General features: G+C 45.5%; 1 protein-coding gene and 1 long non-coding RNA gene across 3 annotated transcripts in view; one reads left to right on the top strand and one right to left on the bottom strand.

The window, feature by feature from the left end:
• usta (uronyl 2-sulfotransferase a) overlaps positions 1–18005 on the top strand; it is a 110588-nt gene that overhangs the window by 15332 nt on the left and 77251 nt on the right. The gene's annotated exons all lie outside the window — the stretch shown is intronic.
• LOC306941477 lies at positions 1863–2711 on the bottom strand. Its single transcript, XR_013792163.1, has 3 exons — positions 2470–2711; positions 2294–2353; positions 1863–2156 (listed from the first exon to the last, which is right to left on the bottom strand). It is a non-coding gene; the product is annotated as an uncharacterized lncRNA (long non-coding RNA).

An 18005-nucleotide genomic window follows, 5' to 3' on the forward strand; every position in this document is an offset into this window, starting at 1 on the left:
TAAACCTCAGAATAGTGTAAAAATAGCCCGACAGGTATCTCAAATTGGAAAAGTGCACTTTTATTTTTTCAGAACATAACCAGAACATAACCAGAACATAAACATTATAATTTAAAATAATTACAGAAAATAAATAAATACTAATGCAATACATAGTGTACATACTGTACACTATTTTGACGTTGACATTGTATGTGTAGGCTATACAGGGTACAGTTCTATTTGACGTTGACAGTGTGTGTGTAGGACCCCCTCCCCCCCTCCCCCCCTGAACCACCGGAGATGAAGCAGCTTAGCCGCACTGTTACACTATTTTGACGTTGACATTGTATGTGTAGGCTATACAGGGTACAGTTCTATTTGACGTTGACAGTGTGTGTGTAGGGTATACAGGGTAGTTACAGTTCTATTGACGTTGAGGGTGTAGACTTTCAAAATAAGACAGAAAAAAAGAAAAAAAAAGAGAACAGTTATTCAAAGTAGTGCTTGATATTCTTGTCCTTGTGGTAAACGAAGAAGCATGGGAACAAACACAAGGGCACCTCACAATCAGGGCAGTAATACAGGGTCATATGCCGGAGTGGTCTACCATTGGGACCGTTACTGAGCAGGTGGAGCCTGCAGGTTCTCTTGTCAATTCTCACTGGCACATGGCCACGCAAATGCACCTCAAGTCTCCTATTATCATCACCTGCTCTTGCCCTATATGGACGATCACCCCCCACTGCCCCCTCCGCCGCCTCCTCCTCCTCCTCCTCCTCCTCCTCCGGCCTCCCTGGTCTCAGTGATGTCCACCTCTCCACCACCAACATGATATAGTCCAGGAGAGTTTTTGTCCTGCCCTGCTTGAGTTTGTGCAACACGAACGCATTGTACATCACCATCTGAAACATGTAAAAGACAAACTTCACAGGCCACTTGTAGGACTTACGGGCAAACGGATAGTAGGAGATATGTTGGTCTAGTTTGTCCACACCATTCATGTACTTGTTGTACTCGTTGACACAATGTGGCTTAATTTTTTTATCCCTGACTGGCTCGCCTGGCGTCACTCTGGCTTTCTTACGCCTCTCAGTGACTGTGACCATCGTGTGTGGGTGGATGGTGCTGCACATTTTGACAACCTTCTTGTCCCGCCAAGCCAACAGCATCACCCCGTCATTGTTGTGGCGCATCAGAGTCTCGCCCAGCTTCATGTCGCCTGGTTTGCTAAGCCGCTTCATCTCCGGTGGTTCCCCCCTGTTCTTCCTCATCGTCCCACATACATGGGTTCCCAAAGACAGTAGCATAATACACCTGTTCACTGAGTTGTACAGATTGTCCATGTACAAATGGTAGCCTTTGTTGGACAACGGTCCGAGAAGCTCCATCACGGTCGTGTCCAGCCCACAGCCTACTCCGGTATATGGCTTCATGTTCCAGAGGTAGCCCGTCGCTGAATCGGCTAGGCAGTAGGATTTAATCCCCCATTTTACCGGCTTCAACGGATTATAGCACTTCCAAGCCAGTCTTCCCTTCCATAGCATAACACCTTCGTCGATGGATATGTTCTTCTCTGGGGTGTACATGGACTGAAACCGGGCCAGAAGATAGTTCACAAGATATCTGACTTTGTACATGCGGTCCGCTGTGTCTGGAGTCTCCTGGTCACTGAAGTGAAGGAACCGCTTGAGCAGCAGAAACCGGGTCAGGCTCATGGTGCGCCTGAACTGCTGTGTCTCATTAGCCTTACGCCGGGACCAGTATGACACAAGGGTTGGCTTCCTCACAAGGCCCGTCAGGAAAAAGAGCCCGAAGAAGTTCTTCAACTCTATCACAGAGACATCCGTCCAGTGTGGGAGTGGGTCCTGGATCTAGATAGATAGATATATAAGTTAGATTTATTTGCAGAAATTACAACAAAGTCATCAATTTGGGAAAACATCAATGTGGAATATACACAATACACACCATTGCGATGGACTGCGCTGCATATCTGTTGGTCTCATCGCAAATATACTGGAGCAGCTCATCGGTCAGCAACAGCTCAAAGAAGTCCACTGGATCACTCTCTGCACTGAGGTCACAGTGAACACCCGGCTCTCCAGTAAACGGGATGTCCTGTGGCTCCCACCCACCAGCAGACCACCCTGGCGAAGCCGTTGAGTTGGCATCACCTAAATTACAGGAATACACAATTATTAGCATAAAAAACATTGTTTTTATTCATGTAGAATACATCTGGTGGAGCTGTAACATGTGATGAGACTATAAAATGATATACATGATTTTGTTCTGTGCATTGTATTTATACCTGCTTCCATGGGCACAGGGGCAGCATCTGCAGCTGTCGAGATGATGGGCTGTTCATCATCTGTAAAACAACAACCATTTCAATCAATTAGAGGCATGGTGTAGCGTTCTCCATAGTGCCAAATGCAGACAGACTTTAGCCACATCCACAAGTTATTTAGCTCTCTAGTTACTCACCTCCATCCACATCACTGTTCACCTCATCTTCATCATCGTGCCACTCCTCATCACCCGGTTCTAAATATGTACAAATAAATAATCATTTAGCTGGAGTGCACGCTACAATTACATTCCTTCATACAAAAATGTAGCCAATCACATACGAATTGTGGCCAACACATCCATCTATTCAGTGTTGATCCATTTCAGCCAACACATTGTAGCCAACACACATCAAAGCAAAGCAAAGTGTCCATCGTTGTATCCCCCCCCCCACTGCTACAGCGGTGGAGTCCTAAGCGAACCAATGGGGCTTTCAAATAGATCTGTATTGAGCTTGCATGATGATCAAATGAACGTATTGTACCGTGGTTTATATGCTATATATTATGAGAAATGTTCCATTACTTTTTTCCCCATCTATTCAGTATTGTTTTATCGTTTATTATGATCCCTGTTTTTTTGTATTACTTTTCCGCGCCGCTGGGGGAAGGGTGGTGTAATGCAGGCCGCAAAGCTAAGCTAATTCATTATACTACTAAATCTATATAATATTGCGCTTGCATGATAATCAAAATAGTGTATTGTACCGTGGCTTATAGGCAAAATCATATAAGATGATCGCTAGAAATAAATGATTTGGATGATGTAGCATGCACGATAAAACTATCATATAAAAAATGTATTTTGACGATGACGAAGGTTTGACGAAGGTGCCGCCATCATGCGGCCATGCCGCATGATGGCGGCCTCCTCCTGAAAACCTTCGTCAACCTTCGTCAACTAACTATACACAGATAAGACGGCAAGACGCGGACACTTTTTTTTTTTTTTTTTTTTTTTTTTTTTTGACAGACAAAGACAGACAGACAACAGACTACTAACTAAAGAATCTAAACTAAATATAAACCTAAATTACTACAACTAACTACTAATATTACTACTACTACTACTACTATTACTACTACTACTACTACTGCTATAAAACTCGCTCAATCAATCAATACTACTCACTCACTTTCGACACGCACCATAGACTACTCCAAAACTGTCTTCCCCACGCAGATCCCGGGGGGGTGGCCAGGTTTTATAGCAAAGGATGCAGGTGTGTCACGTGACACGGGTTTTATGGGTAATGTAGTTGGAATATAAGCTCAGGAGTTTAAACAGCGCTCCGGAGGATGTTAATATGGTTAGATTAATAAGAAAAGCTGAAGACGCCAATTGGCGTCATTGATCATTTACGGAATTCTGATGAAGACGCCAATTGGCGTCTTTCATCTTCTAAGGGTTAAAGAAATGGCTCATGGGCTGTGTGTGTGTGTGTGTGTGTGTGTGTGTGTGTGCATGCGTGCGTGCGCGCACGTGTGCGCGCGCCTGTGTGTGTTGTCTTTAGAGCTTTAAAGTTTGTGCTGTTTTTTTCAGGGGTTGCCAAGACACTGATGAGAATTGGTTATGGTGACTTTAATGTTCCTGCTGATGGCAGTGAGTTAGCATGGGTGGCTCAGAGCCTGCAGCCACTGGGTGGTACCCAGTGAGTTAGCATGGGTGGCTCAGAGCCTGCAGCCACTGGGTGGTACCCAGTGAGTTAGCATGGGTGGCTCAGAGCCTGCAGCCACTGGGTGGTACCCTGGTAGTTAGCATGGGTGGCTCAGAGCCTGCAGCCACTGGGTGGTACCCTGGTAGTTGTTCCTGCTGATGGCAGTGAGTTAGCATGGGTGGCTCAGAGCCTGCAGCCACTGGGTGGTACCCTGGTAGCTGAAAGGGAACTTTACATTATGTCCCATTAAAATAAAACAGACGGTATGAAATCGAGCTTCTAAAGGGAGAAAACGTAAGTGTCTATACATGTTCCATAATGTGATCCCTGTGCTTTGTCTGCCTTGTTCTATTTCTTTTGAACGCTTGCTGGTGGTACCAGTACCACCAACATCAGCTCAACAAAGTAGTCACAGACACAGACAGTCAGAGTTCTTCTGATCAAAGTCTACTCTCCGAGAATAGGATCGTCAAAGCTAGGCGTATAAATGCTGATATTCGTTCTCGTCTCAGTGACTTCGTTTCGCCGTTGGTAGCCTATCGGGGAAGCTCGCTCGTTTACCTCGGTGAGCGTTAAGACACTCCACATTCCTTTTAATGCCACAAAACATCCACAGTGCATTGCTGAGCAGTTGTTTCCTCCCAGTCCTTACCATTGGGTTTGGAGACGATTCACTTGTCATCACGCATGCGGTTAACCAGGATATACTGTAGCCAAGCCATTAGTTTCCATGTTGTTGACTCAAACTTGAGACTAAATTTGACTGAGGGACTGCCATTGGATTTTTTAGAATTTTCGTTTTTTCATATCATATGAAAGCAGGGAATCATAGCTTTAAATTGACATATTGGTTCAGTTTGACCCACCAGTTTTGGAGATATGGCTTATAGAGTAATGTCTTGCAGAAAACAGCGAGTTGAGAAAACAGGCTTGAAAGGTTCACTTCTGTGGTCTCTAACATTACACCTAGCTACATGTTTAAGCATTTATTTCATATTTACATGTCGATATCAGCTCTGACACTTATTTCAGACATGCTCTAGTATGTGAAGAGTCTGCCTGTGCTATTAACTCATTTTTGGAGAAAAAAAAAACTTTTTCTCCTCTGGTGAAAAGCTGGAATGTGCGCGATGGCAGTCTCTCAGTCAAATCTGGTCACATATTGTCCCTCTTGGGTGAGGGTGGAACTGATTTCTTAACAAACTCACCAAAAAGCTTAATTGACTGTCATGGGGCTTGTTAAGAGAAACCACACCAGCCTAGTGGTCAGTTCCTTACCTTCTCTCAGCCTATCTTTTTCTTGGTGATGGAACCACAGCCGTGTCTGCTACCCTCATTTGATGGCCATGAAAAAATATATAGTGGTCCAAAATAGTAGCCGTAAATGTACAGCAGCCCAGAGAAGTGGCAATGCCAGGCCCATGTTGTTAAGACCACAACTTGCTAGCTTGGGGCAATGTATCGCTATGCACTTAAAGTTTTTATATAGCCTAGATGTCCTAGCTGCTGTACTGAAGACAGAAGACAGATTCCTGGTGTCCTCTAGAACCAGAGGCCATCTGTGACAGTTGTTTACTCCAGCTGTAATCTACATCATAATTATCATGTTATGCACGGTGGCAATGATGAGTGAGGGTGAAATTCCCTGCAGTGCTTGACCAAAGTTTGACTTCTGTTTCTATGTCCATTATACCCATTCAAACCATGAGTGTGAGATCTTAAAATGATCTCGGATAGACCATTTCCATTTTCTTTGAATTTCATTTCTTGGAGATCACAGAGCCGTGTCATTCCTTCCGAGCATGAGACGTTTTCCCTCTATTAGAAATGACTTAAGAGCGTTGTTACAGATAATGTTATTTTGCCCCAGATCAAGGCTGGGACCTGCAGGGTAGTGTCGGGTTGAGATTTTATAATGTCTTCAAAGGGGGCTTTTTGAAAATCACAAGTTAAACACAGTAATTATAATTTTCCATAACTACCTCTGCTTTGAGGATTATATGGAAGTCTTTCATGTTCTCTGTAGATTTTTCAAATGCTTAAGCATAACATTTGATGGACTGTGTGTTTGTATACTTATGTTACGTAATAGCCGTGTGTGTGTGTGTGTGTGTGTGTGTGTGTGTGTGTGTGTGTGTGTGTGTGTGTGTGTGTGTGTGTGTGTGTGTGTGTGTGTGTGTGTGTGTGTGTGTGTGTGTGTGTGTGTGTGTGTGTGTGTGTGTGTGTGTGTGTGTGTGTGTGTGTGTGTGTGTGTGTCTCACTTTGTCCTCAATGAAACGTAACTGAACTCAATTGAGGAAATGCCATTAAATGGCTATTATGCAAGAATTTCACTAGGAATGCAGGGAAGTTGTGAAAATTCAAAGCAAAACACAAAATAACCAACTCATCTGCTCCTCAGTTTGCATAAATGATTCCATTGTTTCACTGGCAATATACAACTTGATTAAAAGAACATTTTTGTATTCATTTTGCCTATCTGCTGTTGTATGCATTACGAGACACTCGCGCACGGACGTGGTGAGAAAGTAATTTGTAGCAGCCTATTCATTTATTAAAGGCAAGTCGATTTCACAGAGTCACTGCAGTCCAAGCTAAATGAAGACCAAAGCCATAGAAAGTTCCAGTAGACCCTCGCCTCGACCCCACCTCCAGCAGCTCCTCCGCCTCCACCAACAGCAGGTTTTTATTTCTGCCCGTCATTCACAAATTCATAGCTGGAACTTTGCAGACCAATGTGAAGAAGCTCTAAAAAGGACAACTTAAGCAACTGGAGTAGATGCATTAATTAAATTAAATGTGTTAAAGTGGCAAATCACAACAAGTTGGCGAGAGACAGAGAGGGGCACAGAGACAGACAGAGAGATCTGGGTATCTGGAGTTTTTGTGTTTACCTAAATCTTACTATTCCACTTTGTTGACGGTCAAGTCAGTGTACTGTAGCAGTGTAACAGTGTCTTGTGTCTTGCAAATCGTTTTTATAGCTGATTGTATTGACCGAAACTGAAACAGAAGCTGATTAATATGTTGTTGGTGGAAGGGGCTTGGTGGGCTCTCGGGGGACAACTCCAAAGGGCTTTTTGAGAGCTCATGAAGGAATGTGGTTCTACCCTGTGGAAAGCAAACTTCACATCAGCCAAATCTCTCACCTTCATCTGAAAATGTGCTCTCCATTTCTGAAACTTGTCTTTCTCTCTCTCTCTCTCTCTCTCTCTCTCTCTCTCTCTCTCTCTCTCTCTCTCTCTCTCGTGCATACACTTTCTCCTCATCTATCAACATCTCTTTCAGTCTCCCACTCTTCTTCCCATACCCTCCTCTCTGTCTTTTCCAACCCGCCTCTCTTGTCCCTGTGAATGATGGGAGTAGACAGTGTGACTGACAGTATACCATTTACTCACAAGCAACCTTTCAGAGCTTGAAATTCACTTTTTTGTTTATTTATTTTTGTTTTACTTTGGTAGCATTGGTGCTCCCAACTTCAAAAAGGAAGTTAGGAGCGCCAGAAAGAGTTTGTTGCTCCCCCACCAAAATGCGAGGAGCACCAATGTATATAATATATCTTTTGTATCGATAGAAATCAACAATATAATATATAACGGCATGGTTTCCAAGTAACATAGCATGGTGAAAGTAGGTTTAAAAACGAACGGCAGGTCAAATAACGGGGGTTTATGCGATATAAAATTCTGTGCAAACAAAGCGCAGAGTAGTTTAAAAGCGTTGTGAGAAGACAGGATGATGGGAGAATAAATGTGAGACTGTCACTCATGAAGATCGCACACAAAGGTTGGAATTAATGTAGGTTCAGCGGTGCTCAATGACGTCTCCGCTATGTCGTGCCAATGAGCAAACTATTTCCACGCTGCATAGCACCTACTTTCCCATATGCAGAGAGACGGCTGTCGGTTCACGAGGCACATGAGTGTACTAACTAGAGGGTACGTATGTAGAGGAAGGGACATTCGAGTGGAAAGAAAAGGTCACACCAGAAGAAGTAGTTTACACTCGCACAAATTCTCCCAATTATGTTTTGAGGTCGCATATGGTTAGTATTATAATATAACATCTTCTCCATGGATATCATGTGCTCAATATGTGTCAGTCAGATTGTTCATAATCCATTCCGATTGGCTACGATTGGTGTACAAAGTTTGTGATAAAGTGCACGTTTTGCAAAGAAATGGCAAGAATCACGAACGTCCGATCTACCCCAAATTTGAGTCACACATCAAAACAATGCAGAGCCAAAATTTCACTTGCAAATGTCACATGACTCATGTTTTCATACTCCACACTGTTTGCCTGTAATTCGATTCACAGAATTCTGGCTGCTATCCATGACTGACATATAGCCCTGGCAGAGATCTGCGCCCCAAGGAGCATTACTGATGAATATTAATCAAACATCTCATACTAGCGTAGCATAGGGTAAAACTTTAATGTCCCTGAGGTGCAATTTGTTTTAAAAACGGTAGTCCAACTCAAATGCATACAATATACACACACACACACACAGTACAAGATCCATATCTCATACAGCTGTCACAATGAATCATGGGGGAAAAGAAAGAGAGATACGGCGATATCCAGGGTTATTCTTTGTAAAACAAACAAAACAAAACAAGCAAAAACAATAGCTGGTGGTCTCTACCTGAGATGACCCTCATAGAGGTGCTATAAGTTAGTGAGGGTAGCATCTGTAATGTTACTGTGCCCATATTGGGTACAGGCATAAGTTCCGACATACTAACGGTCCGACAGTCATTAGTCCCACACCCTAACCTAACCCTAACCGCAAGTCATTAGTCCCACACCCTAACCTAACCCTAACCGCAAGTCATTAGTCCCACACCCTAACCTAACCCTAACCGCAAGCACGACGCAACGCATGTTGGACCAACGCATGTCGGACCAACGCATGTGGGGAGCAAAGGGTGATTTGCGCATGTCGGACTTTTGGTGTGTCGGTTGCGCACCCCCCATATTGACCAGTAAAAAAATATATATATAACACTGAAAGCAGAAACAGAAAATGATAGAAAAGGAAAGTCTCAATAGAAGAGGAATCGTTTCAGTGTGATGTCCATGTTACAAATTGGGAAGTTCATAAAAAAAGAACAACTGTATGTAGCTTATGAATGAGAGTCCGTGAGGTATTTGATCAAATATAGTGATATTTGATTTTCATCCAGGCCTAACATATTTCAGAATTGCGAGCCTTGTTTCAGTGAAGGGCTTGCATTTAAAAGAAAAACACGGCCATCACTTGTTGCAGTTACTTAATATGTCATTTAAGTCTTTTTCTGTCTTTCTTTTTGCTCTGTACAAGGCATCCTCCAACCACTAATGCTCCTGCTTCAACATTTGGCCCAGTCACACGCTGCAGACATAACCCCTTACAAACCCCCTTTTCTATTGGACAAACCACATTTATCCAGATGTTTGAGAGAGAGAAGGGGGGGGGGGGAGGGATAGAGAGAGGGATAGAGAGAGAGCGAGAGAGAGCTCTCCAAAGTTAACAAAGCTTTTATCCAAAGACACACAAATGCCGGGCGGCTTCCAAGAAGCTGTACTTTTCCTGCACTGTAGGTCATGACTGGGTCTTTTTTTCCCCAGAAGGGGATTGGTCCACTGAGAGGTACAGGGATGTGGTTGGTAAAGTCCCTGTTTTTGAGGCATGGATGGGTCAGTGTCAGTGATGGGTTGGAGTCGAATCTTTTGTTCTATTTTAGGTGTGTTTGTGCGCGTGCTGCTGCCCGAATGCATGCATCAACACTTGAGAAACCACTTGCAGTAAGCCATTTTTTATACTTCATTATACTATGTTGTGCCGCACCAAGGCAATAATAGATAATCTACAAGCTCACAACTTGTCACATCACATCGCGATGCCTGTAGTTCTGCTACTTTTGCATTTAAACAAGAATGACACGAGTATCTTAATGTCAGGTGAAACAAGCAATGTCTGCGTTGTGCATCTGTCCTGCCCCCGTCTATCTCATTTGTGTGTGTGTGAGCACCTGATCGGTGTCTTTCTGTACAGCATGCCATGTATGGTCTTTGCTTGCATCCCACTGCTTGGCTCGCACTTAACCACAGTAGTAGCCTTTTTAGATTTCAACATTCCACTTCAATTACTGGGCAACCGGTCAGAGGAGTTCAGGAATGTAACAAGGTGGTCTTCTTCACGAGCCACGGTGGCCAACAAGCTCTCCAGCCCTTTTAACAAGGAGTCAAAGGTCATTTCAAAACCTAGGATGAACCCAGCTCCAGGTCAACTGCATGACTTCCACTTTAGGATGTTTTTACCGCTGCTGTTGCATTCTTTTCTTTTTTTCCCCCCACTTTCTTTTTCACACACACGCACGCACACGCACGCACGCACGCACGCACACACACGAACACGCAGTGTTGCTGCACCTCTTGAAAAGCCATCAGTTGTCTGGCCTGGTTCACTGGCTCTGGTCCTAGTTGTGTAGTGTTTCCACTGGCGTGGGCCAGTGAGTGCAGCCTGCCTGCCTGCCTGGCCCACCGACCAGCGTCCACATGCTGGACCAGTCTGGTTTGGACCGGACCAAATCTGTGCCAGTTGGACGAAGCTTCCCAGTAAATACAATTCAGCACCATGCACCGCCGCTGAAAGCTGCGCTAATTCTTTCACGACAAATTGTCATCACCCGCATTCGGCTGAGGACCGTTGGTCCTTCTTTGTTACTCTTTGTTTTGGTTTTGTGTCCTCCTCGTTTATCTCTCTCTCTCTCTCTCTCTCTCTCTCTCTCTCTCTCTCTCTCTCTCAGAATCAATTGTACTGTAGATCAACCATTTCATTTAACCTTTTTGTCATTAATTCATTAATAATTTCAGTTATTTGTCACATTTGCCCTGTGCATTTTTGTTATTGCCAGGAAAACAGAAATGCATTCTTTATTCATAAATAATTCATAAAGATGCATGGACTAAAGACCTTTTTAACAAAGCATTCTCTTAATTTTTCTTACCTTTTTCTGACCATTTTAGTTTAGCCAAACAAGAATCATGATATTGATTCTTGCTTATGCTGTTTTTAACTTTTTATCATTTCTTTTGCCATGCTTTTAACCCTGTAGCACTCTGAGATTTGTCAGAATGTAAAGTGCTTTATAATTATTTATTCATTATTATGATTATGATTATTATGATGTATTATTATTATTATTATTATATGTTCCAGTGTTCATAGCCAAAATCGTTAATCGCAATTATTTGTGAGACAATTAATCGTCAACTTAAATGTGTAATCGTGACAGCCCCCCACTCTATCTCTCTATTTGGTGCAGTACTGCACTGTATATGGCCTCCCTCCTACTCCTCCTCTCGTGTGTCCTCTCCTGGCAGTGTGCTTTATGTCGTCCATGGCCTCCCTCCTACTCCGTCTCTCGTGTGTCCTCTCCTGGCAGTGTGCTTTATGTCGTCCATGGCCTCCCTCCTACTCCTCCTCTCGTGTGTCCTCTCCTGGCAGTGTGCTTTATGTCGTCCATGGCCTCCCTCCTACTCCTCGTGTGTCCTCTCCTGGCAGTGTGCTTTATGTCGTCCATGGCCTCCCAATACTCCGTCTCTCGTGTGTCCTCTCCTGGCAGTGTGCTTTATGTCGTCCATGGCCTCCCTCCTCCTCCTTGTGTGTCCTCTCCTGGCAGTGTGCTTTATGTCGTCCATGGCCTCCCTCCTACTCCTCCTCGTGTGTCCTCCTGGCAGTGTGCTTTATGTCGTCCATGGCCTCCCTCCTACTCCTCCTCTCGTGTGTCCTCTCCTGGCAGTGTGCTTTATGTCGTCCATGGCCTCCCTCCTACTCCTCCTCGTGTGTCCTCTCCTGGCAGTGTGCTTTATGTCGTCCATGGACTCCCTCCTACTCCGTCTCTCGTGTGTCCTCTCCTGGCAGTGTGCTTTATGTCGTCCATGGCCTCCCAATACTCCGTCTCTCGTGTGTCCTCTCCTGGCAGTGTGCTTTATGTCGTCCATGGCCTCCCAATACTCCGTCTCTCGTGTGTCCTCTCCTGGCAGTGTGCTTTATGTCGTCCATGGCCTCCCAATACTCCTCCTCTCGTGTGTCCTCTCCTGGCAGTGTGCTTTATGTCGTCCATGGCCTCCCTCCTCCTCCTCGTGTGTCCTCTCCTGGCAGTGTGCTTTATGTCGTCCATGGCCTCCCTCCTACTCCTCCTCTCGTGTGTCCTCTCCTGGCAGTGTGCTTTATGTCGTCCATGGCCTCCCTCCTACTCCGTCTCTCGTGTGTCCTCTCCTGGCAGTGTGCTTTATGTCGTCCATGGCCTCCCTCCTACTCCTCTCGTGTGTCCTCTCCTGGTAGTGTGCTTTATGTCGTCCATGGCCTCCCTCCTACTCCTCCTCCTGTGTCCTCTCCTGGCAGTGTGCTTTATGTCGTCCATGGCCTCCCTCCTACTCCGTCTCTCGTGTGTCCTCTCCTGGCAGTGTGCTTTATGTCGTCCATGGCCTCCCTCCTCCTCCTCGTGTGTCCTCTCCTGGCAGTGTGCTTTATGTCGTCCATGGCCTCCCTCCTACTCCTCTCGTGTGTCCTCTCCTGGTAGTGTGCTTTATGTCGTCCATGGCCTCCCTCCTACTCCTCTCGTGTGTCCTCTCCTGGCAGTGTGCTTTATGTCGTCCATGGCCTCCCTCCTACTCCGTCTCTCGTGTGTCCTCTCCTGGCAGTGTGCTTTATGTCGTCCATGGCCTCCCTCCTACTCCTCCTCTCGTGTGTCCTCTCCTGGCAGTGTGCTTTATGTCGTCCATGGCCTCCCTCCTACTCCGTCTCTCGTGTGTCCTCTCCTGGCAGTGTGCTTTATGTCGTCCATGGCCTCCCTCCTACTCCTCTCGTGTGTCCTCTCCTGGCAGTGTGCTTTATGTCGTCCATGGCCTCCCTCCTACTCCGTCTCTCGTGTGTCCTCTCCTGGCAGTGTGCTTTATGTCGTCCATGGCCTCCCTCCTACTCCTCCTCTCGTGTGTCCTCTCCTGGCAGTGTGCTTTATGTCGTCCATGTAAATTCTTTCCTGGACAGGGAAGGGTCCTGTAGGAGAACAGATGCAGCCTGTGTTGTCGTCACTCAGTCTGCCTGCATATGCTATATCTTCGCCGTCGTGCTGAAACCTTGTATGTTCACAACCATTACTTTTCAGGAAATGGAAAAAACAACCTGTGTTCCAATGGATCCAATGGAGCTATTATTTTAGTCACAAGCTAAGCCGTTGTATACTTTTCACCGGCTAAATATTTATAAAACCTACAGACAGAAATGACCACTTTCACTTTCAAAGTGTTTCAAGAAGTAGCAGAAATGGCAGACCTACAAGCTCACAACATCACGGTGTTACGTGTTGTGAGCTGCTTGCAGATCATCTATTTTTGCTAACTTTTTTGCTACCGACAAAGTATAGTGCATACATTTTGAAATAATTTAGAAAAATAAATGTTCTGCCCGTAAAAATATGCTGCATGTGGGTGTAACTGTGCTGCAAACAGTGTTTGTGTCGAATCACTATAGCTTGCATGTTGCTTCATTCCGTGCACTTAAAGGCCAGTCCACACACACCAATGCAACTCCTTGCAACATGCAACCACTTGCAACCATTATTATCCCCAATGGCAGTCGCAAGGAGTTGCATTGGTGTGGACTTAGCCTGGCTAATAAGCCAGACCGAATCAGCCGTTGGCACAAAAAAAATTGCCTGCCGGCGGATTACGGTCTGGAGAGGCTCAATTGTACGCCAATTTCCTACACCAGAGAACTGGTGTGGCCAATCGGGACACGGTATGCAATATGGGCGGGGTTTGGTACAGTGACGTTCAATGCTTGAGACCTTTGACTGACAGTAGCTCTGACCAATTGCGTCAAAGAGAAAATGTTTGAACCCGCCCCCCGGGAAATAAGATCCATACACAGCATCTCAAGACTCAAATACCACACAACAGTGTGATTTGAGTCTGGCTTATTAGCCAGGCTAGTGTGGACTGGCCTTAAAACGGTCTTGTTGCCAGGAGTTGTGACTAGTTGCATTGGTGCGGTGTAGCCTTTAGCCATAGAATTACACAATGACAGTCTCTTACAGCCATCCTATGTCCTCAAGTGTGCATGCCTTTGTGTAGGGACTCTAGGGAGATTTCACTGTCTGTACGTGTGTCTGTGTGAGTATGCGATGTGTGCGCGCATGCCTATTTGTGGTATGAAAAGCATTTCTGCCTCATTACCAAGCATGAGGACTCAATTTAGTATAATTAAATAATTTATCGTGACAACCCGAGGTACTTGTCGCATTTCATATCACCAGCTGCTGAAATTAGTTGCAGTTTTCTCATCTGGGAGAAAATAAAGTCTACAGTATGGTTTTGGCACTTCGGTTTTGAGGCTGAATGCATGTCAATTATATATCCTCAGAAATGTAGGCACTTTTATTGTCTGTAACTGGGAGGGCAAAGCATAAAAGACGTGAGTAGAACATATAAAAAGACTTAGAGAGAGAGAGAGAGAGAGAGAGAGAGAGAAACCCTATTCCTCATTCAGAGATGAAGACAGAGAGAGAGAGAGAGAGAGAAACCCTATTCCTCATTCAGAGATGAAGACAGACAGAACAGAAGTGAGAATGGGTTGTTGAAATATTGCGGTCACAGCCTTAGGGGATTATCAATATTTAACCTTTACTTTTGGGCCAAGCAATTTCATGACCAGACGACCCCGTGTGGAAAGAAAATCACAGATTAATTCTCCTGTGATGGGCATTGTCCATCCCAACTGAAATGTCTTTGAGCATTCTGACCCCTCTCTATGCCTTTTGATAGCAAGTTCCTTTTGTTCCTGACTTTCTCATGTCTCTCTCTCTCTCTCTCTCTCTCTCTCTCTCTCTCTCTCTCTCTCTCTCTCTCTCTCTCTGTAACCCTAACCCTCTTTCTCGCTTTCCCCTCCCTGCACTGCCCATGTTTTGTAACAGGTTGCTGTGTGTATTGTGGCTATATAGCATGTAGCCTCGACTTGGACGCACGTCTATAGTTAGCCTCTCCGTTCTAATGAGGTGTTTCAGTAAAGCTACAGCTAGCCACAGACCGCTAGCCTAGCCTAGCCTAGCCCACATCACTAAATTGAAGGGATGCTTGATGTTCTGGCATAAAAGTGAGCTGGAGCCGGCACTCAAAAAGTTGCTCAGTTCAACATGGTGTTCGCAAAGATACACACATGCAGACAGAAAACAAAGCGGGATTCCTCAGCCACATGTTCATGTAGGTGGTCACACTCAATTAGTCATTATGCTTTTGCACTTGTGTGGAAATGGACAGTAAAATGCTCAGTGTTAATTTGTCCATTTGTAACCCAAGAGAGCGTGCAACGTAGGTTTGTATGCTCTTAGATGTGCGTTAAACACTCAGTATTTTTACCGTGTAGGGGCGTATACGGCTATATACTGTATGCTGCCAGTCTATTTATAAAGGTAGAAGATGCCAGCGGGTCAGTCTTAATGACGGGGTTGTGTAGCAGCAACTGAGCTTGTGCGTGGGTTACACTTCCCAAAACAATTCTTGGCATTTCTGGCTGCAGCGTCCCATACAGTCGTAAAAGCCACACCACTCATCCCGAGATGGAAATGAGGGCGTGCCGAAGGCAGCATTCGTGGGTTTTGTTGTTGTCTCTTTTCTCTTTTTTCATTTGTTTACTTTACACATCTCACTTCTGAAAGCTTCGAGCCAGCCACTTTTTGTTTTGCTGCTGTTGTCTGCCGCTAACTAGTGCCAGAGTCAAGCCTGAATTATACTCGTCGCAGCTTGTACATCGGCTACCTTCGGCATGAGACGCCATCGTAGGACAGAGCATGAATGAAAGGCTTCATGCTAAGTTGCGCACAGGCGTTGCGCACCAAAAATAGCGTGATGCATTTTGATCTTTGCCCCACAACCAAGTATACATCAGGCATAACTCTCTCCCTCTCCATTGGTCTCTCTCCTCTCTTTATCGCCCCCTCTTCATGTATTCCTCGGGCCAATTCTCCTAACACTGTAATTTCCTAGATCACACAGTGTTGTGTCTCCTGCAGAGTGGACAGATTTCGGGTTGTATTATAGCATAGCCAAAAACACACTTCACCACACACACACACACACACACACACACACACACACACACACACACACACACACACACACACACACACACACACACACACACTGTGTGCGATGGACACTACACAGTACACTCGTACACTCGGCACACTGATTACAGGCCTGGGCAGACTGTCTGTGACTAACTGTGACCTGCAGTAAATGGCCTAAAATGAACGACCACAAGTACAGTTGGACGCTGAACCGAGTTGGGCAGCGAGTTGGCTGCTGACACGGTGAGCGTAGTGCTGTGGTGTGGTTCAGCGCTGACGCACCCAGTGTGCCACATGCCTCCCCTCAGTGGAGGAGGACTGAGCACCGGGCTTATTTTCATTGTCACTCTGTATTTTACTGCGGTGGCCACATTGTGTGGCTGTCATCATCGCATGGCTGTTTGCCTGAATTAGTTGCCTGCTTGGATCTGTGATTATTCCGGGCCTTCGTTTCTGAGCAATTGCAGTAGAACATGGAATGATTTATCCAGGTGTGTAGTCTGTTCAGCTACTTCAGAGGAAACCGCTGGCCGCGCCGGCACATTCCTCTCCCTGGTTCATGTGTCGATACAAGGAAAACAAAGACCATGTCAGTCCTGAAACTCAGGCTTGTTTATCTAGGCAAATAGATGTTTTTTTTTTTCACCAATAAGCCCTATATTAATAATGGAACCAATAAGCCCTATATTATAATGGCATAAACTAGAGTATAAAATATATAGCCTATATAATGCAAGGATTACAAATGGTAAATGGTGCATTTATATAGTGCTTTTATCCAAAGCACTTTACATAGATTGTGCATTCAAGTGGTGGTGATTGTGCATTCAAGGCACCAACCTGCACATCAGGAGCAAAGGGGTTCAGCGTCTTGCTCAAGGACACTTCAACACTAACTCTGGGGTTTTTAACTCATATCTTTGCTTCTGGGGGCTCCCTGAAACAACACATTTTCAGATGGGGGTCGGCGGCCAATTATATATGATGTTTGGGGTCCTTGACATGAAATAGTTTGAGAATCACTGATATAGAAACATAGTTTATTTTCAGAAAACTGTCATGATTTAGAAGACATTTGTAGAATCAGGTCTCAGGTCTTGTGTGCCAAAACCTGCGTGTCGTGACGCACGCAAGCTGCTGCCTGCTGGTGACCGCTCGCTGGCCCCTGCAGAACTGCTTGACCACAGTTCACCACTGCAGCTGACCACCACAGACGACAATAGCGAGCACGTGTGTGTGTGTGTGTGTGTGTGTGTGTGTGTGTGTGTGTGTGTGTGTGTGTGTGTGTGTGTGTGTGTGTGTGTGTGTGTGTGTGTGTGTGTGTGTGTGTGTGTGTGTGTGTGTGTGTGCGCGTGCACAGCTGGAAAGTGACCACTGCCGTCACTGTGAGCCAGTGTTGGTTGGTGCCGAAAAAAGTTGAAGCCATGCCCATGTTTCCAGAGGCCAGCCGAGGGTGGGAGAGTTTACCCTCCTCGCCTCCTCCAACGCCGTGGCACACACACCATTTCCACCTCGCTCATTTGCATGAATCAACAGTGCTGGCGCGTGGCTGCCGCATTTGTTTGTGCCTGCATCGCGTGCACTTGTACAGTTCCTGCAAGTGTATAGTGTGAAGTTGTGTGTGTGTGTGTGTGTGTGTGTGAGAGAGAGAGAGAGGGAGAGAGAGAGATTCTGTATGTCAGACACAGTGGGGAGTGGGGTGGGGCGGGGGCCTCCATCTGAGTAAAGGGCTCCAGTGTGCTGCCCTTACAGCAGCCCTCACTAAAGGGGTCTTTATAACCATGTGCCTCCGACACATAGGGAGACAGATTTAGCACCCTTCCGTCCCTCCCTTGGTCCCCCCCCCCCCCCCTCCCTCCCTCCCTCCCTCCTAGATGACAGGAACAAGGAAGAAA

The sequence above is a fragment of the Electrona antarctica genome (assembly GCF_951216825.1).
Source record: "Electrona antarctica genome assembly, chromosome: 17".
Taxonomy (NCBI): Eukaryota; Metazoa; Chordata; class Actinopteri; order Myctophiformes; family Myctophidae; genus Electrona; species Electrona antarctica.